General features: G+C 38.6%; 2 long non-coding RNA genes across 6 annotated transcripts; one reads left to right on the forward strand and one right to left on the reverse strand.

The window, feature by feature from the left end:
* Nucleotides 1-9,629: 9,629 nt before the first annotated feature.
* On the forward strand, nucleotides 9,630-21,059 carry LOC110015627. Its single transcript, XR_002290862.1, has 3 exons — nucleotides 9,630-11,066; nucleotides 19,601-19,718; nucleotides 20,836-21,059. It is a non-coding gene; the product is annotated as an uncharacterized LOC110015627 (long non-coding RNA).
* Nucleotides 14,462-17,246, reverse strand: LOC111947909. 5 transcript variants are annotated; one of them, XR_002873870.1, is made up of 5 exons: nucleotides 17,195-17,230; nucleotides 16,953-16,984; nucleotides 16,662-16,795; nucleotides 14,891-15,016; nucleotides 14,462-14,597 (listed from the first exon to the last, which is right to left on the reverse strand). It is a non-coding gene; the product is annotated as an uncharacterized LOC111947909 (long non-coding RNA). The 5 variants fall into 5 exon arrangements; XR_002873871.1 differs by lacking the exon at nucleotides 16,953-16,984 and having other exon boundaries at nucleotides 17,195-17,246; XR_002873868.1 differs by lacking the exon at nucleotides 17,195-17,230 and having other exon boundaries at nucleotides 16,953-17,070.
* Nucleotides 21,060-21,595: the final 536 nt, after the last annotated feature.

A 21,595-nucleotide genomic window follows, 5' to 3' on the forward strand; every position in this document is an offset into this window, starting at 1 on the left:
TGCTCATACAGCAAGTTACACAGAAGACAAAAAAATGTTTAGTGAGTTTTTAAAGTGAAAATTAAGAAGGTTGGTTACACGTCAAATATGAACGCCTTGACTGAAAAACCAAAACATCCATGTTGGAGTTTCTTTTACAGATTCACTGCCCCTCACCAAAGAATTTCCGTTGGTCTGTCTACAGCCCTGAAGTCAGACTTTACTTTTCCAAATAGTTCAGTGAAACTTTTGGTCTGTTTATTTAGCGTCAAGAGTGAGTTTTACCACTTTCCCACATGTTTAAGCTAAATGCAAGTATATTAGCATAAGGAGGGGATATTAGCTCAAGAACTGCCAGCATGTTACCATTCTTAGCTCCAAACGTGAGAGATGGAGGCCTTCGTTGTGTCATGTACTGATGCAAGTGCAAATAAGTCTATAAGTTATAATGATACCATTATAAGTTATAATGGCATCAATAATGTGTCTGTTTATGAAAGTGTGTCATCTTTCACTTTTCAATTTTTAATTTTTCAATCAAATCAAATTGCAAAAAAACAACAACAAAAAAACAACAACGCCCCTCTCACCCTTCCGCGGGTGGGTTCTCCTCCAAGCTCGGGTCCTCTACCAGAGCCCTGGGAGCTTGAGGGATAATCTTTTTTAAAAGTTATGACTTAAGAAAAGATAATCTACTTTCTCTTAATATCCTACAGAAAGTTTGTTTGGGTCAAATGGAAATGGAAGAAGGACCAAAGAACCAGCTGCAAAACAACAGAAATGAGACTGACTTTTGTGGTGATAAGGGCATGAAGGAATAGCCAGGAGGACTGCTCTTAGGCATTTAAATGTTACCTCAAACACTGCCAGGCCTCCACTCTGTTTTCCTGACCGCTTTCATTTGTCAAAAAATGAATATGAGAACAATCTCATGGTAATTAGGTCAATCTATTTTTTTTTTATATCTGTCTCTATTCTTTCATCTTTTGAAATGACAGAATGAGTGTCGCTTGATGCAATAGCTATAACTCAGAAGCTTTGATTTTCATTTTCATTAATAAAACATCCTTGAAGGCGTGGTAGAAAAAAAATGATATACATATTTCATGGCTGGACAACAGAACCATCCCAGCTTAAGCACTTTTTTTTTCTAAATTCCATCAAAGATGATGTGTTTTTCAGCTACTGCTGTCTTTGTGGCAAAAATGCTTTGAACATGAAACCAAGGTTGTAAAACTTTTTAAAAAAACATGTTAAGTTCATTTTGAAAACTGCTGCTGAGAAAAAGATCAAAATTAGAATTCTGTAAACCTTGTGAATTTATGTCGGCACACATATTGTATAAAAAAACTTTTTCAGTTTGTTTTTTCTTTGATATTTAGCGAAAGAGATTTAGCTAAGTAATATGCACTATGGTTAAAATTTGCAAAGTACTTTTTTTATCTAACATAAACCGTAGCTATTTTTATGAATGGAATTACTACAGAATGGATAACTTCTTATTTTGCTGTTAAAATGCACAGGATCAGGTTGTTGTTACACAAAAGAATAAACTACTGGAAGTCAGATTTCTCTGAAGTGACAGTTAGTGAGATGTTTTCTGAAAAAGTTGATGTTCTCTGGAAGTCATTTTTTATTGAATAACTGCTTTAAAAGAAGAGATCCCTGAATTTTCTTATGAAATTGCAGTCTGCCCCACTAGATGTCCCTGTTGCTTTGGTTGAAGGAGCTGTGGGGTGGTGGTCGGAGGGGCGATCGAAGAGTCCGTCATGACTTGTCTCTCTAGAGCTTGGGTTCATTCATCATGTCCAGAGGTGCTAGACTCTTTAAAATCAAACAAGAAAACATTTCGTTATCCCCCCCTTGCTTCATCTGCTTTTTCCTCTTCCTATTTTCATTCTCCTCACTCTCTTCCTGCCTTCTTTTCTCCATCTTCTCTTTCTGTTCCCCTGCTTTCGATAAAAGGACCTCTGTGCTGTTTATATGAGGTGATAGGCAGTGCTAACAGGTGTAAGGTAATAGGATACTTGCACTGGCAGGCGTGTATGGAGGGCAACACTCCTTTTCTACACTGGCGCTCTAACCAGCTAAAGTCCCTGTGATGAATGCATCCACCATTAATCTAAATTATGTCACTGGCAATGAGTTATCAGTTCAATCTGGCCTAAAAGTAGTACTGGGCCAGTTTCTGTTGACACTTCCTCAGCACTCACATCTGCTGTCAGGGTCCGTGGAAGTTACACAGCTCATCCGGGATCAGGTGTTGGCTTCAAACCCGTGTTCTTAACTACTTTGCAGCCGTTTCAACCAGAACATTTTGCCTCCATCCACCACAGGTACACAAAGACTTGATTTACTTCCTGCAACTTCACTCACGTTGCATGCTACCATTCTGTTATCATAAAAAATGGCTTAACTGTAAAGGTCAGCGTGGAGGTCTGGTCAAACGTAGACCAAACTAAAAGTAATCCCAGCAGAAAGTCAGTCTGAGTGACATGAAAGTTCAATTAGGCGTTTATGACTGTCCAAACAGACAGGTGTTTTTTTTTTTTTTTTTACCGTTTAGCCATGTTGGATCATGTCCTTATTTCACAACACTCCTCCTTATCCGTCTTGGTGTCTTTGATTTCTTTTTCTTCTGGTGTCCATTACAAATACTTCCAGCAGCAGAACAGATGTTGAACACTTCTTTCTGTCCCTCTTTCTTTCCGTTTATTTTAGAAAACTTCACCCAAATTTCTCAAGTCATTTCTGTTGGTTTCCCCTCTGATTCTAGAGAGTTGGATTTGTTGACCCAAGTCCCAAAACTAATAATCTGACCACTAAGCGAACTCATGCAAGCTTGAAAATGACGGCTAAAATCCTCCTTATTTCCTGACGACTAAAACGCTTCATGGTGTAGACTTCTTAACAAGCTGAGAGTGGAAAACAAACAATAAACAGATATGGAGATTAGCGAATATAAAAAGAATGAGACCGTATTGCTGTTTTGGTGCTTAATTGAGCCTATCAGAGCTGTTGTCTTGTTATTTCGCATAAATAACCCAATAAATGTTCCCTAGATGACACTATTGTGGTTGTAAAATGTGCTTAGGGAATCCGCTCCTATGCAAAAAAAGAAAAGGAAAAGAAAAACTCGTGCTCATGCCTCCCCCATCCTCTTTGTCTTTTATTGAGTTCTTCGCCCACAGAAGCCAAATTTAGAACTTAAGGGATGACAGAAATAATGTTCAAAACAGTGTTTTTGAATCTCGCAAACATTTTAAAAATGCACATTTTTTATCCACCATGCCTGACATCCAGTTCATAATTCTCACAAAAGAAAGGCCTTTCACAACATTTGCGTCATGGCTTTGATGTCGAGAAATTATATGTCTTTTCTAAAATTCCGACATCTGACGAGATAGTGTGTCATCTCCTAAGAGAGAGGTACTTGACTGAAGTCACTGTGTAGAGAGTACAAAGCCTCTGCGATGGTCCATATTCATGAAGGTGTAGCTATTACTGACATATTTTCTTATGGGAACAAATCACCAGTGGAGTGCGAGGATGCCGGAGCCCCAAGTCTCTGAAGCTTTGTCATGTTCAGCGGATCTTAGACCAGCCTCTGTTGTGCCTGTCATCGGGGGAAGTTCTCATGAACAGGACAGTCTCTCGGCCTGTTCTTTTATGAGAGCCACTGGCTGGATGCAGCAGTACAGAGTGACAGAATGTTAGGTGTGTGATGAAGAACTTCAGAATAAAGCAAAAACTAAAAGTCTTTTGGGAAGCTTGGAAAGATTAGATCAATGTTAATATGTTCTGGTTGTTTACTCTGCGGCTTTTTATTTTTTTTTGCTCAGATCACTGTAAAATCGCAGAGAGGCACCTAAGAATGCGCAATATTGATTGAAGCTACGCATTTTTTCCTCTTTTTAGACACAGTTTGCACATTTCTTTTGCAGAAAATACCAACAAGCGGTCTAACAATTAATCAACTTAATCGATAAATCGATTTATATTTCTACAATCTAACCAGATTGATGGAAAAATGGCAGGTTCATTTTATTGTAACGTAAAAACGACCAAGTGCATCACAGCGGAAAACACACACGTGATGGCAGCAAAAATGGATTAATCGATCATTACAGTCCAATGTGTGCAAACACATGTGACCATACAGTATGGTAGAATGTTCTAATAATTTTCTATTTGTATTATTTTTGATGTCGAAAAACAACAGTGGGCTGAACTTTGGGAAACTAAAATTTTGAATGGATTTGCCCTTAATTCTTGCTTACTTGTTCTTTATACACATATTTAATTTGCACTTGATTATCTTGCAAGAAATGCAAGATAATCTGGAAAACTTCACCAGCATTATTCAGTAGCAGGTATTTATCTCTGAGTCACACTGGTTGAATTTTTGGCTGAAGATGTCCTCGGTCGATTTTAGGTCCGTCAATCGGATCGTTCAAGATGAACCCAAATGGACTATGAATCGGATCAGCAACTACAAGTTAGGATATGAATCGAATTGTTGCTAAAAGGAATTCTTACACCTCTACTACCAACACATGAACAAAAAGACAATTCTTCAAGTTGTTCAAAATCTTGACCATTCATGAAACACACCACCCTAGAAGGGAATGATGTGCAAAGGATCCACTGATTGCTCTGCATGTGTTTCTTGGTGCTGCTTCTCTCTCATGGCTAATGTTCTGCCTCCCGCAGGATGACAGTGAACACGTGACGTGGCATGCACACGAGGGAACCGAGGGTTAGCAACAAGTCGATAATAAAAACACAGTGGAGCACTGAAGGTTACAGGAGGTTGCTGAGTGCAGGCAGGCTGCTGAATGCACACGTACCTGTGTGCATTTGTGTGCTTGCATGACAGAGGCTTTACGTAGTGTGTTGCGAGCCGTTCCTCCTCTGCCTCATTAGTGCTGATTTACGCCACAGCTCAGTAAAAGAAAGGATGGACTCCCCCCTCCCCACGCCATTTACACATAAACATGCACACACTGCCCTGCAATCCTCTTTTTTTCTAGTCTTTTCTCCCCTTTCTTTTCTTATCTCTCTTCTCATTCTCCTGCCACGCACAGACAATGGGGCCCTGGAGAATACTGGCTTGTGCTGAATTATTCAAATCAGCAGTGGCAGCAAGCCGGAGAGCAAAGGAGAAAGAAGGAGAGCTGCAAAAAAAAAGTGAGAGTATCCAGGATGATGGGGGTGGTGGAGGGTGGTGGGAGAGAAACAGACAGAGACGGAGGAGTGTAGCAGAGGTGAAACTCGTTGTCTCTGCATGCAAATAGCCTCTTGCTCCTCTGCCCCCCCACCCCCCATTCTCTATGAGTCACCCCCCTGCCCTTCACTGCTTCATTAATACACATCTGTACCCCAGTTGTCCCCTCCACCTCCTTCTTCTTCTCTATCCTAGTGAGGAAGAAGAAACAGACGAGGAGGACGTGGGAGAGGAGGAGGTGATGGTGGTGGGGAGGGTGGGAGGCAAGTAGGAGCTCGACAGCAGCAGCACGCTTGTTGGCAGGGGGAGAATGTAATTAGCCAGCACCGGTACAAATGGAAAGGAAAAAAAAATGTAAGGAAGGAGAGAGGAGGAGAGTGGAAGAGGAAGACAAAAAAAAAGCAAAGCTCAAAAAACAAGGCTCCTGCCAGGATGAACTCCCCAGAGACAAGACCTGGACATGACGGTGTGTAGTCTGGGAACAAAGGAAAAAGGGAAGAACTGGGGGAAAGACGAGAGGCTGAAGAGTGGGCCTATGACAGCACCTGCAGAGATGGAGAATTTGATTATGTGGGTGTGTGCCGGCATGTCGGGATTACTGTCTTGTGATTGCACATGCCCGTCAGTAAAGCACGCTTTTAGTAAAAGATGCTAGATTCCTTGTTACCCAAATCTGATGATGTTTTTCTTATTTGCTTCCAATCCAGAATATTTTTCCCCAGCGTTATTAGAATATTCTTCTGTCAAAAGTAGCCCTCCAAGGCTGCCTGGTTATCTAAACACATCTCCATAATAAACTTTATTAAGGCTGCACAGCATGAACTGTTTATACAAAAACATGAAAAATATACAAAGCAAAAGTCTACACGCTCTGAACAAGAACAATAAAAGCACTATTAACATAAGTAACAATTAAATTTATGCTCACACATAAAATAGCTAAACTGTCTGCGCTGATGTTTATAATAATTAATAATGCTATAAAATCCCAGTCGAGGTAAAGCAGCAGATGGAATCTTGAGGTTGCAAAGGTGCAACTTTCCTCCATAATCTGACATAAAAGAGGCTCCTCGTTGTCTGGTGTCATCATTAACTGTCTTACTTAAGTGCACTCTAATGAAGAGACTCTGACCTGTCCCTGCTAATTTAGTAAGAGCCCCTAAATTCTGCAATTGTACTGTAGACTCTTAAAAAAAAGGAAGAGTGCATTGAGAATGAGTGTCTGTATTTGTTGGTGTGTGTGTGAGCGAAAGACGCAAAACTTGACCCTGCAGTCTTTTGCCAGCCTCATTAGTGGGAGGACTTGGTTCATTAAATGATGTGCGCGAGTGGTGTGGGCTAAACACAGATCACAGGCTGAGAGGCTTCCCATGTTTTGCTTCAATTAACTTGTTTTCTTTTCTCGCGTATTAGAAAATTGCTCTGGAAATGACATTTCTTCAGGAGTTTAGGCTCAGGGGATGGAATTACTTCATCAAAGAATAAATAAATAAATATGACATGGCAAATATTTTTCCCTGTATAGTACTTATAGTATGAAAAAAAGTTTTTTACCTAAAGAAATGAGGACTTTTCAATTCTGGAATGCTTGAACTGCGCCAAAATTTATTTCCTCAGATATGCTTTGTTTAGCAAGTTCATTATTAGAGAATGCCGTTTGAAAGGAAACCAAAAAATAATGAGCCACACTGTAAACAAGTTTATTTTTGATCAAAAATCAGACTTTTTGACCTGGTAATTATTGGGAGATTTCTCTCTATGAAACCTGCCTCCAGTGGCCATTTCAGGAACTGCAATATTATATTTAGGTTTGCCTTGAACTAAAGGGAACCAAATATGGGGGCTTGGTCAGAAGCCATTATTTGACATCTTTTGTAATTCATAAATGTTCTGATGTTTAAAGAACGCATTCATGTAAAGTTGGTGGATACTTTTTATGTGGACAAGCACTAATATGTCTAGAGAGTGATGTTATGACAGGTGAGTCTATGTTCCACCTGTTGCACACATGTCCACTCACTTTGCAAAATTAATTGAAGGTAAAACAAAGCAAGGGTTTGAAAATAAAGGAAGAAAATGTGAAGTGATGATACAAAAATGTATCCAGAAATATTGCTTCATGAAAAATGAATAGAAAAGTGCAGTAGGAAGCAGTGACAAATGCTGTCTCTCCTGCACAGGCCTGTGCATATGCTTTCCCTCTGCCAACATATTCTCAGCCTAAGGCAAGAAACACATTTCCAGGAAATCCATTTTCATCACTGTTCCCTGGACAGGTTTGGGTTGTCCCTTCAGAGTCATCAGAGCCATTTTGGAAATTATATCAATATTACACCACGCTCTTGAAACAACAGTATGCGGGAGAGTCTGTCTCGGTTGACGGCTGAAGCAGAATCGGGTTGTTTAGCTCAGCAGGTTGCAATGATTTTGAGTAATCCGGGTTGGGGGATTTTAATTAGGACAATTTTGTCTTATTTAGAATGTAAACACATGCTGCTCCCAAAACCCCAGACTGCAAGAGAGAGCCTTTTGTGCTGCTGAGTCCAGCGGCCAGGGACTGTGCAATCTTTAACTCCTACAGACGGAAACTGCTGTTGTGTGCAAAAAGATTATTTTTGAAGAACAACAACCCTTTTCACATGTTTAGATTTTCTGTCTTAACCATGTGTTAGAATATTAAGATTACTCAAACATGGATCTGATTATCCTTTGATCTATTATGAAAGCATTCCCAGTGGTCTTTTAATTATGATTATGCTGTTTTTAGGCTAAATCAAAAACCTGTGTCGTATTCTAGGACACGGTTTTTGCAGAGCGGCAGAAGTTCGTCAGAAATTCAACTCCATCCCCACTTCCCATCACCGATCTGCCTACATGCTTTCCTGCTGGCCCCTCACAACCCTAACCTAATATTACAGTACAAATTTTTTTTCGAGGAATTGTAGAGTCAAGCAGTTTTGAACCAGATGTCAGTTTGGATGAGAAAAATGAAGACGTCCCTGGATCTAGTCATCTAAAGGTGAATGCATCAGAATGAAACAGAGCTTGTGGCCTGCTGATTTTAGTTTCTGAGTTATGGGTCTTTAAATCTAATTTTCTAAAATTTTAGACATTTTAAATGCCAGACTTTAGCAGATAAATGCATACATTTCAATGTGGAACTGTGTTCCTGTTAATTTGCAAGACAACACTTTACACATCAAACTGACCAGTGAACGCACTCAAGCTGGTCAGACACCAGTTTGCTAGAACTTTGCTGAGAGTGTATTTTATCATAGTTCTTAGAAAATGTTGAATTTGTCAATTTGCTCTCAACTATGGGCTCAATAAGAAACAACATCAGGGTTCTGAGCATTTACTCTTCTTAAACAGCAAGTGAATCTGAATATGAACGGAGTATTTCAACCAGGCAACTTGATCAGTGCGCTTACCTGGTTACTCCTCTCTGGGGGCGGTTCAGTTTAATCAACTCACCTGTTCAGCGTCCTATTGAAGTTCCAGGTGTGCGGTCCATTCCTTCTCTTCCATTTCCGCGAGCTCGGCGTTTGTCACCCCACCCTCCTCCCTGGCTTTTCTATGGAGCTCTTTGTTTTATGTAACTGAATGGAGCCTTATGCTATACTAAAAGAAATATGGAAATATATTTTCTTCACTGCATGAGTTGTCTGACTGGAATATCATTAAATGCTTAATGTGCTGTCTATGTGATTGGTCCTCTCCTTTAAAAGGTGTAATTGTTGTTTGACAGTTATTGATTGAGTAGAAATGTCAATCTTATCAGGAGTAACAATATAATTTTTTATTCAATTCAATTCAATTTTATTTATGTAGCCCAAAATCACAACAAGAGTCGTCTCAACGTGCTTCGTACCGGTAATTGTATAGTACTCATAAAATCACAAGGATCATGAATACCTAGAGTTCAATAGGAAAATTCTAAACTGAACCAACTAAACAGACTAAACTAAACTGGGCATCCCTGCCCTTAGACCCTTGATTTTAGTGTAATCTCTTCTCTTTCTTTGACTTAAAGTGTTAGTAATCAATTCCAAAGTTATAAAAAGACTGTATAAGAAGTTCAGATATGGAAATATAGAGGCCTTTTCAATTAAATAAACATGTATTTGTAATGAAACAGCACACAAGTAGCCTAAATGGTGGCTTTAAATTTAATCCCTCACATCAGTCATCACATATGTGGCAAAGACAGAAAGTCTTCTAAAAATCTGGAAGAGTCTAGGCCTTCATCTACTGATGATCCATCCATCCATCCATCCATCCATCCATCCATCCATCCATCCATCCATCCACATGGCGACCTGTCCAGGGTACACCCTGTCCTGTTGCAGGGCCACAAAACCACACATGCTAACCTGTAACCCTTGTGCTATCCTAGGCACTTTAACATTGAGAGTTGGGTCATCTAGACCCCACTAGACAGTGTGCTAAACCCTTTTTCTTTAATGATTTGTGATCTTCACTGGTATTCATGGATTACATATAATCCTCTTTACCTTTATCCACCTTTGTCATGGTAGGGATAACACGTCAATGTAAGGGTGGGGTCATAGGGGATAGACAATTTTAGAATTGTCAATTAACCCATAAAGCCTGATTTTGGACTTTGAGAGGAAATCAGAGTGCCTTCAAACCAAGGCCTTCTCATTGTAAGGCAAGTGGGCCAACCACTACTCCTCAGTGTGGTCTGAGCAAAGCAGTTTTTCTTCTTCTTCTTTTTTTTTGCAGAAAATGTAATTTGGTGTAATGAATAAAACCTTTGGTTTCGATTTGGGAGGACAACATAAATATATACTTACTGATAAAGAGAAGTAATCTTAACAAAATACCTGAAAAAGACTATTTTCCAGTTCTCTCTTTTAATGACAAAGCTGTACTTTTCAATCCTGCATACAGACTTTTTGAACATACACCTGTAAAGCAATTCATATACATCAGTATTTTCTGTTTTCTGTAAAAATGATTGGCAATGGAACATTTGTATGATGAGGGGGTAATTGTACCTACTCCTATTTATCAAAGAAATAGAGTGATTGCACTACATTGTGGCTACACACCCTTCCCTAGTGCCACATAAGCAACCTAATTGTCGTGCCACTTCCCATTACACACGTCATTCTTCTTGCCATGCTCCTGTGCCCATGTGCCAGTGCAGCTGCTCATATGCAGGTGGAAGGTAATGACAGGACAGGGTGTCACGTACCTGCCTTTGTATCTTTTTAAAAAGAACTGCTAAAAATACATAAACGGTTTCAGTAAAAGTTCGTTAAAATATGCTTGGATTATTGTGATGACAATTTGTGCACATCTCCTAAGTCTGTGAGATAAGCGATTATTGATGCAAGCAACTAAAATTTTTTAATAATTTGTTTTACATTTTTTGACCATGAGCACATTGTACTTAATGCTGTTTTACAAAAACCATATTGGGGTTTTTCCCCCTTCCTACAGGAAAATTAAAGTAAGTTTAAATCCAAAGACCATGAGCAAGAACAACTGGAATTTGGCATCTATCTATGTTGAAATACTATGGGAGAAAACAGTATATAAAGCCAGATATTTAAGCATTCCACTAAGCATAATATAGAGGAACCCATATCCACTTTGGTGGCAATTTTTAGCCTCTTCTTTATTCCTGAGATCATAAACTTGACAACTTCTCCACCTATAGGTGCTGGGTGGACAAACAGACAATGGCCTTTCAGGGTTGAACCAAAGAGAGCAGGAAAGAGGAGTCTGAAACCCTGACCTAACGATCTCACGTCCTGGAAGCTGGATCCTGTCAAGACACAAGCGATACTACTGATGAAAGAATTGCCTCAAGCAGCTAGAGAGACAAAAGGTCTGTGGTCTGATGTTAAGATAAAAGTGTTGCAGGTATGCACAAAAAAAAAAAAAAAAAAAAAAAAAAAAAACAGCCCCTAATAAAGCCTGTTATGCTATTTTTCCTCAAAGCATCACAAAACTATATACCCACAGAACAGGTGAGGATTTTACTAAAATAACCCTTGTGCTGTCCTAGACACTTTAACATTGAGAGTTGGGTCATCTAGACCCACTAGACATTGCGCTAAACCTCATTTCTTCAATGATTTGTGATCTTCACTGGTGTCCATGGATTACACGAAATCTTTCCACCTTTATCCACCTTTGTCATGGTAGGGAGAACACGTCAATGTAAGGGTGGGGTCATCTAGGATAGCACAAGGGATAAAGTAATCAGTACATGGGGGTGTGTGAGTGAAATGCTACCAAAAAAACACAATTCAATATGTACTGGTAAATATATTACTACATGCATTTTTTTCATAAAGACAGATCCAGATCATGTCAGTGTCTCTGAGCTTCTGAGAAGCTTTTGATGGTGAAACAAACTGTACTCACTTGCATCTTGACTTACTTTGCAATTTTCTGTAAGACATACAATTTCCATTTTTGCAGTGCTTTGTGTCTTCTCCATTTTTTGTTGCCCTTTTCTTGCTATTTTTTTAACCAAAAGTTTACTTTCTGTTGTACAATACTCATCAACTGAATGGTAAACCCTCTCAGTTTTAGGAAACCTTATCCTATAAAAACAAACAAAAACAAAAAGTTAAGTTGTTTATTGCACTTTACCATATTGAACTCAAAAAATAACTCTGATAAGCTTTGACTGGTGCTGATATTGGAAGGAAAATGATTGCAAACGTGTTAAAAGTCTTATCTGCAGAGAATTTCTTTGTCCCATTTGTTTTTCACAATTTCTTACAGATTCAATGGGTTTTGCTCTCAGCTGCATCAACGTTAGCTCAGAAGCACCTGGAGTTAGGATTTATCTGAGCAAAAAACATCTAAAGATCATCTTCCAAACAAGAATTTGTGTTCTCTGTGAAACTAATATTCAACTTGACCTTTTCTTTGGGTCAGTAATAATATTTGTGACTACATTATTGTTCGGATGCACTTCCTCTTCCTACTTATGGTGACACAACCAGGACAGTGACATCGGCAAATGAGATTTTGCTTTAGTCCACTGCAAGTTCTTTAAAAATCCATCAGAATAACTCAAATGTTCAAATGGTCTTCCACAGTTTTGAAAGATAACATTGAGTTGATGTTGTGAGAAATGTCTATCCCATCTATTATCTGCGTTCATCTGTATGAACAGATATATTCATCTGTTTTCATTTTTGTACAAACTAATTGTTCCTTTTTCTTTAATGTTTAATTCCTTTTTAAACACAAAGCAAATATATATGTATTGAATCCTGCACCAACAGAAAAATAAAATCCTGCTTGGAAGCCTCTTTGTATAAAGTGTGCGATTTATCCCTGCACCTCTATAGGTTCTCTGAAAACTTGCTCGGAGAAACTATAGATACTAAAAATGTAGGTCATGTATAGGAGCTCCAAACCATACCTGTGCTTGAATATTTCTTTTATAAAGTTTGAAACTAAAATTGTGGTTCTTCTAAAAACTGTCAAATGAAATATTGTATTGTGTAAACCGTAGCCTCCACGAAGAACATCACAGACTTCTTTCATTTTTGTTGAGCGGGACAATTTGCAGGATTGGTAACTGACAAATACCCGTAATTATAAGTTATTATATTCGAAGGGATTGACAGCTGCCTCTGCTCTAAAAATGCAATGATTCTCATAATTTCAGGTATTTTCGATTTAAAAAAAAAGACATAAGGTGAAAAGTGGTCTGACATAATCTCATTTAATGCAATAATCAGTGAACTGGCAGCAATGATTGAGCATCACAGATTTGTCAGGTCCTGAAGAGCGGCACATAAACTGTTATTCATCTGAATCATTATCTGTATGAATCTTTGTAAAAAAAAAAAAGAAAAGCAAATTAACATTATAAAAGGCATCAGTGAAAGCATTGTGTGAGCAGGGGATAGATTATGGACTGAGAGATCGTTGAAAAGGAGGAGCTGCTGTATGTAAAGCTTTCTTGTGCGGCTTCCTCTTTTATGGAATGACCTTTCTCTTAATTGGCTGCCATGTCTTTATGCTCAGATTCTGTTGGTCTCCCAGCCAAGTAATTTCTTCCCTTCTTCCTGCTAAAGTGTCTCCCTCTGACCCATAAATTGGAAGTACTTTAACCTTTCCTGAGTGTTCACTTTATGGTGTGCTCTTTATTCTTTTATTATGCAGATGAGATGAATTTTCAGGTTGGAAAAACGGACTCATATCAGTCACACCTGCTTTTTATTAAGGTCTTTTCTTTTTAAAGGTGTGTGGTGTGTGTGGTACAGCTGCATTTGAAATAAAACAAAAGGGAGAAAAACTAAAAGATTTCACTAATTTTTGTTTTTTGTATGGTTTACAATAGATTTCTGGTTTAAATTAAACCTATTAGGGTTGTTAAATTAAAATAAACAGATATATATTTAATCTAAACACGATTGTCACTACTTTACACTGTCAGAAAAAATGTGCAAAATTTGTACCTTTAGAGGTACAATGGCTTGTCACTGGGGCAGTACCCTCAAGGGTACAAATGTTGTACCCTTTCATATTGGTACGTATCTGTACCCTTTCAGTATGTACCTTTCAAAGGCAAATATGTACCTCTGTGGACAAAAATTGTACCTTATAGTGCTATGGTACCATAATGTACCTTTAAAAAAGGTACCAATTTGTTCTTTTAAGGGTACTGCCCCAGTGACAAGCCTTTTGTACCCTTTGATGGCAAATTTGTACCAGATACAGCACATTAAAAGACCAGTATACTGTTTATCACATTTATTAAACATTCAAAACAATTACAATTCAGACATTTTACAGTATGAATGTTTTAAGCTTCACAGTGTCACAACAGGATGCATATATTTACAATTATTAGCAATTTTACAATAATGAAAAATCTATATTTCTCCTTCAGTTCACATTGCATTCATTGTAACTATAACCTTAACATTTGATCAATTGTAAACAGCACATAGTACTTCAGTTACCATTTTTAAACCATGAAATAAAGCTTTTGACATTAACAAAAGAAGCACTAGACCTCATTTTAAGTACATCTTTCTACTGCATTCTACATTTTCTAAAAATAAATAAAAAAGTAAACTTATAACCAAGTTTAAATGCATAATTTAAATAATAAAATGCATAAATGTGATAAGATAATATTGATACGAATTCTAAAAAGAAGAACTATAAAACACACTAAAGATTACCAAGGATTACGTTTATGTCAATACCTAGTAGATCCTCTGCAAGCATCTCTTCTCTTGCTTCTTTGGAGACTTTGGCTAATGGAGCTTTTCTTTGAACAAGCTCAAGCACCTTTGGCACAATACTGGTAAACGCCGTCCTTGAAGCGCTGGCTTAAACTGACAGGTGATGGATGCATTCGGTCAACATCGTCAAACAACTGAAAATTGAAAAAAATTAGAAAATTAATCATTCACTTAAACTAAAACAAACAAAAGACATAAAACATTCTAATATTCTTTGTTGCCTCTTTCATTGCCATTTCCCTTTAGTGATCTCATTGTATAAATATTACTTGGCTTGAATGACTATATATTTATATATGGGTTTGGAATATTACAATGTTTTTACAATTGAGTTAAAGCTGTTAATGGTCATTTTAGCAGATGTCTCAGCTTATATTGACATTCAAAATGTATTTTAAGCTGAGAACTGATTTAAAATGTCACTGACCCCTGAGGTTGTCTTCAAGAAAGGGTACTTCTTTAGTATATCCTCTCGCACCTTGCTGTACTGGATATGCAGGACATTCACGTGACCTTCAACGGATGATGCATCCTCACCAATGACAGCAACCACCTATTGGATCAAATTTAAAAGTCCATATTAATAATAAAAAATACAACTGCAAGCACTGATACTGGGGTTAAAGCACTTTGAGATGATGTTTAAAGACCGTTTGTGCAGAGTGGTTTGGAGTTGATCAGAAATTAACTTCTGAGTTGTAGGCGGGGCTATTGACACAGTAGTTACCCTCCGCTGATGTCCGATCATCCCTTTGTTTACGCCCTCTCCCTCTAGCTTACAGTCCTTCCAACCTAAAACTAACATTAGTGGTAAAACCAAAATGGTGAGCAATATTGAAGCTTTCCGGCCATAGTTTAGATCAAGCTCAGACAAGTATGATGAAGATGTTAATGGATCCGTTTGTCTGCAAGTGGACGCATCAGAATACGGCAGAGCAGAGGGACTCGGACCCACTTCATTTCATGTGGTGCGTCACAATAGAGACCTTCCTCAAACTGCATTTATTTTGTCTGTTCCTGATTCATCCCAATTTGAGTGAATACTCAGATGTGCAGTTTTAAACGTGCCCATCATGAGAAAAATACTGCGACATGTTAAAAATGGGGGACCCACTCCAATGAAAGTTATTTTTTAAAATGTAGCATTTTTATGATGACATATTGTTATAAGATTTAAGAATAAAACTGTGTTTCTGAATATTTATTTTCTCAAATTGGGATGAATCAGGAGCAGATGAAAAGATGTCATTTGAGAAAGCTTGTAGTTGTTACGTACAAGCTACATTTGGCAGGCCACAAGCTCCCTGCTCCGCTTGTCTTCATTCTCCTCGTCTGAGTTGGCATCTGGCTCACATCTATAAGGCTGGATAGCTCCAATATTGCACGCCAATTCTGTTGCTTGGGGGTTGTGAGGGACTGTAAGGTAACGGGAGCGTAAACAATGGCATGATGGGAAATTAAGGCCGGTTAACTCTGCAAAACAGTCCTGTCAAGAACTTGAAGGTGAATTCCAATTGAACTGCAGAAACCATGTCCCAGAAAACATTTTCCCCCTCAAAAACTGCATAATCAATGTCTGTCTTTGTATAATAATAATAATGGATTGGATTTATCTGCGCTTTTCAAGACACTCAAAGCGCTTACATTGTGTCCATTATTCATTCACTCCTCATTCATACTTGGTGATGGTAAGCTACGGTTGTAGCCACAGCTGCCCTGGGACAGAGGCGTGGCTGCCATTTCGTGCCTACGGCCCCTCTGACCATCACCGGGACCATTCATGCACATTCACACACCAGTGGAGACACACTGGAGGCAAGGAGGGTGAAGTGTCTTGCCCAAGGACACAATGACATTTTGGCTGGCGGGAGCGGGGATCGAACCGCCAACCCTTCGGTCATTGGACGACCCGCTCAACCGCCTGAGCCACTGTCGCCCGTATAGTCAATATCTTGTTAATTATGCAGAGCTTTGTTGAAGGAAATACAGAAGAATTATATGTTTGTATGATAAGGACAGTATTCCAGAATGTATTCAATGTGTTGTGACTTACTCGGTGCAATCTGCTGTTTCCCTAGAAAACTTTAAACTAGTTTGGATGATCTGCCTTACTGCACTATTTGACAACTTAACTGAATTGGAAAGACAGCCTGACTTTGAATGCTTGAAATGACTTTGTGAAAAAATCATTTACTTACTTTGGCAAGAGAGGCGTCTTCAACTCTTCGTCTTGTTGTAGGACTGTGTTGTCATATTATGGTGTCATCTGAGTCCACTTCAGTATCTCCACTTGAACTGGTATTGCAGCTCTTTGCAGGACAACTCGGCTGATCTGTCAAAGTATTAAAGCTTTCAGTTACTGTAATATTTAAATAAGTATGATAGCAAAAACAAAAAAAGTAAAAACAAAGATTTTTAAATACTGACCGAATTAACAGTTTAGCAGATTTATTATCTTGTCTAAGACAGCAATAGGATATAAAACTCACTTATTTGCCCGTGTTTTGTTCCCCACACTATCCTGTCAAATAAATCATTGACCATTAGACTCCTATTGATGCAAATATACAATCAAAACTCTTCAGCTCAAAAATGTTCTTAATTTAGCATGTACTTGAAAGCAAAAACACAGATTATTTCCCTTGGAAATAAATTAAGGCATCAAAGGGGAATTTACCCAAAACCATTCAAAACAAAATAGATAAATTACAATTTAAAAGAAAAACTTCACCTTCTGGATTTGTATCTTCGGCCAGACAAATTTCCAACACACCAAAGTTTGGGTTTTTCAACAGGAGATCAAAAACCTGCTCATCAACTTCTGTCTTTGAGTCATCAAACACTTTCAAGTCCAAGGTTGGGATGTTGAACTTTTTGGCAGCTGTGAACACAGCAAAATTATGTTTAGAATACAGCACAGAAATTATCTTTAAATTAAAAAGCAATTAAAAAAATCTGTTTGCATCACAGCTGACAGTTTATCCACAAAGTTGACTGATTCCTGTAAAGAAAAATGCTGGAAATTGTGATGTTTCCACTCACCACATTCCCAAAAGGATTTGAAGGTCAGCTGAACTTCAAAACTTTTTTTGTTAGCGTTCAACATGTTCACGCACAGCTTGCATCTTTCCTGGTGGGAAAAAAAAATAATATATTACAAAAAAGAAAAAACATTACAACACCAAAAGGTACCAACACAGCATTTCTTCAGATCTAAGCCCTGTTCCAAATAAATTAATACATTTTAAAATAGTAATGGGAAATATACTGGCTTCTAAGGGCCTACAGATTTATTTCTTGGAAGTTCATTTAAAAAAAATGTTTTTTCCTGGTTTATAGATGAGTTTTTGGTTTGGGAAATCGTGAGGAGTATCTGGAATCACGGACCTCCATTTAAAAAAAATAATCTCTTCAGGAGAATGATCAAAATCAACAATACACAGTGTTAACTTCGCTTGACCAACAATGAGCGATCATGACAACCTAAACAGTCTCTGTCACTGTCTTGCATTCGGGAAATGGTGGCTGCCCGCGCACAGCAGCTACGGCAGGCTGACATATAAATGGGAAGGACTGCCATACTCACTGCGGTGTAAAAAAAAAAACACCTTATTGGACTCCTACACATTACAGATTAAAACGATTAACGCATTGAATTCGACGGACCTAATAAATATCAGTAGGAATTATGGAGCTGGTCGTTTCAAAAGTAGCTGGCTTCCTTACTAAGAAACACAGAAAGAAAGAAAAAAAAAAAGGGGGGGGGGGGGTAGGCAAAAACAACCGGTGCATCAACGCCAGCGTACATCGGTAAAACGGCCACAGAATTATCTAGTGAAAAAAATGTATATATTTCAATGTATTTAACGGAACACGGTACAACACCAATAAAAACAACAGCTTAATTTATTTAATGGCTGCATTTAGCTGAACTTCAAACGGCTGAGGCTAACCGTTAGTAAACTAACTCCTGCTCGTAGTTTTCAATCTCCTCACAGGCACATACACGGTGGAATAGCAGCATTCCACTACACAAAAGTTATTCCTTACAGATAAAATAACCGAACCCGCTTAAAACAAGTTTCCAACTTATTTTTGAGCAATTAGCAGACTTACCTCAGTCACAGCCTCTATCTTCCTCCGGCCGCTGCGGGATAACAAAATGGCGGAAGAAACGAAACTTAAGAAAGTAGAGTGGGCGTGGTCTCGCTGGTTTACTCCAACATATTTCCTCTACGTTTTTACACCTACTTAAATAAAAATTACTGATGGTAACTCCGAAAAAAGTACTCTCTCATTTTTCCTGTGTAGGTACAAAAGCTAAAAGGTACTAATATGTACACATAATGTAACGTAGTAACAGATAAATTTACTTTTTTATGAGAATGTATGATTAGAAAAAAAATAACTTAAATTAACAGCTCAAAGACTAGAAATTTAAATTGAACTTAGGCCAAGTTAAAGTACACCATATAAGGTTAAAAATATCAAATAATTTTGTCTACATTGTGCTTTTGCTCTAAATTAAAGGCAAAACTTAAAACAGCTCTTATATAAGTAAAACAAAAACAGGCTCACACTAATACATGTTTAAAAGTTATTATCTTGATGCTCTGCACAATCAATAAAATATAATGTGCTTGTGTACTGTTCAGAACTAGTCATAAAAGATGTGTGGTATCTTAAATATATTTGGTTATTTTGTGCATCTTTTCCAAATAACCAACAGCGTATTAAATGATTTTGGGTGACGTTTTATACACTTTGAATTATTACTTTTGTCACACAAGTGATTGTACCTTTGTTTGTGGAATAAAGGGTCCAAATATGGGCCCTCTGATGGTTGGAAACATATTTGTACCTTTTTTATCCTTAAATGGTACATATGAGTACCCTAAGGTGTAATTATGACTCACTTAGGGTACAAATGGGGAATTTGTACCCTAAGTGTTCACAAACGTACCCCAACCGTACCCTTTTTTCTGACAGTGTAGTGGTATGTGCAGAAGCCGTTGCATATGCATTAATCAGCCATCTATTCAACTAAACAAGACTCATAATGAATGTGTGAGAGTGCATGTGTGCTCATAGTGTAATATACTTGATGTATTGATATGTTTATTTCAATTTATTTCAGAACCTCCTCCTGCAACTGTGACCCTAAAATCAATGCTTTCATTTATGGTCCACCGCCTTCAATCAATTCTGCCCCATCTCCCCTTTACTGTGAGGCGCTCCATGAGAACTGGACACATGTAAGTGGAGCTACTGCTCTCTCTTTCTCCCTACCAGCCAGCTTCAGAGTCACCATGCGATGGAAGGCAGTAGGTCACTCAAATCTGAGATTTTCTGCTGCTCATCATCCAGCAGTTCTTTTTTTTTTTCTTCTTTCTTTTCTGTCCTGTCCTCCTCCTCTGGGTTTCACCTCTCTCTCTCTCTCTCTATGCGCATGACTGGCAGCAATATGGCTCAGACTCATGATAAACACAGCAAACGCCATGATGAGAAAAGCACATGGTGAACAAATGCAAATGGATCTTTGTTCTGTTGTGAGCTCTTCCCGTTCTGTTCTACTATACCTAGCAGATAGATAAGCAGAAATCCATCATCTCACTTCAATGAAATGTGTGGAAATGCTGATGTGTCCTGCATTATTGTGGTGGCACTGCAAAGCTGTCTTGCTACCAGTGGCGTTGGCCTTTTGATGGAGATTTAGCCTCTTAGCCCCAGTCACATCCTTGAGAAAAGGATGAGGTTGAGAGCAAACCAGGAGTTTTTATCCTACTTAAAAAGCATGCACGAGCTTGCGGTATTGCTCAAACAGCCCTTTGCCTCCTCTGGATTTATTAGCCAATTTCCACTACCATTGTCTTTCACTTCAATCTCAGAAGTGAGGGTGCAGCAGGCAGAATATAGGGCTGCAATCATCCAAGTGTGTGGCGACAAAACCTCTTGCGCTTGCACCTGGAACTCAATAGATATTCATGAATGTTCTCGTATTTAGAGAAGGAAATAACTTAATACCGACAGTGTCGATGGAATAATAGCCATTTCCTGCCTGACTTGCAGCCCCTCAGAAAATGAGATTGCGCCGGCCGTCATTTTTCTTGTCTGCCAGGTGTTTCCACGCACAAGTCTATGGCTTCAGCTATGCTCCCTGCATTGGAAATGAAGTACAGATAGAGCGCGGCAGAAGAAAAGGAAAAAAGGGAAAGAGAGCAGGGGTGACTTCAACAAGGAAACAGAGGGTTTGTTGTCAGATTTATCATGAATAAATATGGAGGTTAAGCAGAGAATAAAGCCGTAAAGTTGAACAGAATTCTAATGCAGAGTTTTTGAATTATGCCCTTTGTTCTCCTTCTGTTTCTGAAGGTAAATGACCTCCGGCTTAAATGCAAACAGGACCCAAGTGAACCTCACCTACAGGTACACTTCCTTCATTATACCAAGGCAAATACTATATGGGCTCATTGATTATGACTGATTCTTCCTGTTGGGGGAAAAAAGGAAGACAAGAATGCTGTCTGTGGCAGAAAGACAGAAAAAAGAGGGGAGAAAAGGAAACAGAATTGTGCAATGAGATTGCTGACCAAAAAGACAAAATAATCCTTCAAACTACTTCTAACCATTACTCGGCCTGTCACATTACCTCCACCACAGGTCTTATAAATTAACCATCTTCCAGAGGACCTCACTTCTACAACCCTCTCCTCTTCCACAATTAGGTTTCTCCTCTTTTTCTTATCTCCCTCCTTTGCTTCAGCCTTCAACAGTAGAGACATGTATCATAATTTTCTTTTCCAGATTTTCAACCTCACAGGTGCACTGCATTCATCATGGCTTTGACTAGATTAAAGCGAGACGCTCGCACTACTATGGAAAATCCATAAACATACGTCCAAGAAAGTGTGTGCAAATCCAGAAGGTATTTTAGAGATCTCCCTCACCATAATTTGTCATGTTAGAGTCACCCTGCTCAGATGCTAGGAAATCATAAAATATGACCAACTGGCACCAGCGCCAATGTAAGGCTGCTGTCCTCCGGAGTGCACAAGTGTGGTGATTCCCTTTGTGTGTCAGAGCAGAGCTGGAGTCAGTTGGGCAGATCCAGGAATAGGAGCATTTCTCCCTG

Source organism: Oryzias latipes, chromosome 9, assembly GCF_002234675.1.
Source record: "Oryzias latipes chromosome 9, ASM223467v1".
NCBI lineage: Eukaryota > Metazoa > Chordata > Actinopteri > Beloniformes > Adrianichthyidae > Oryzias > Oryzias latipes.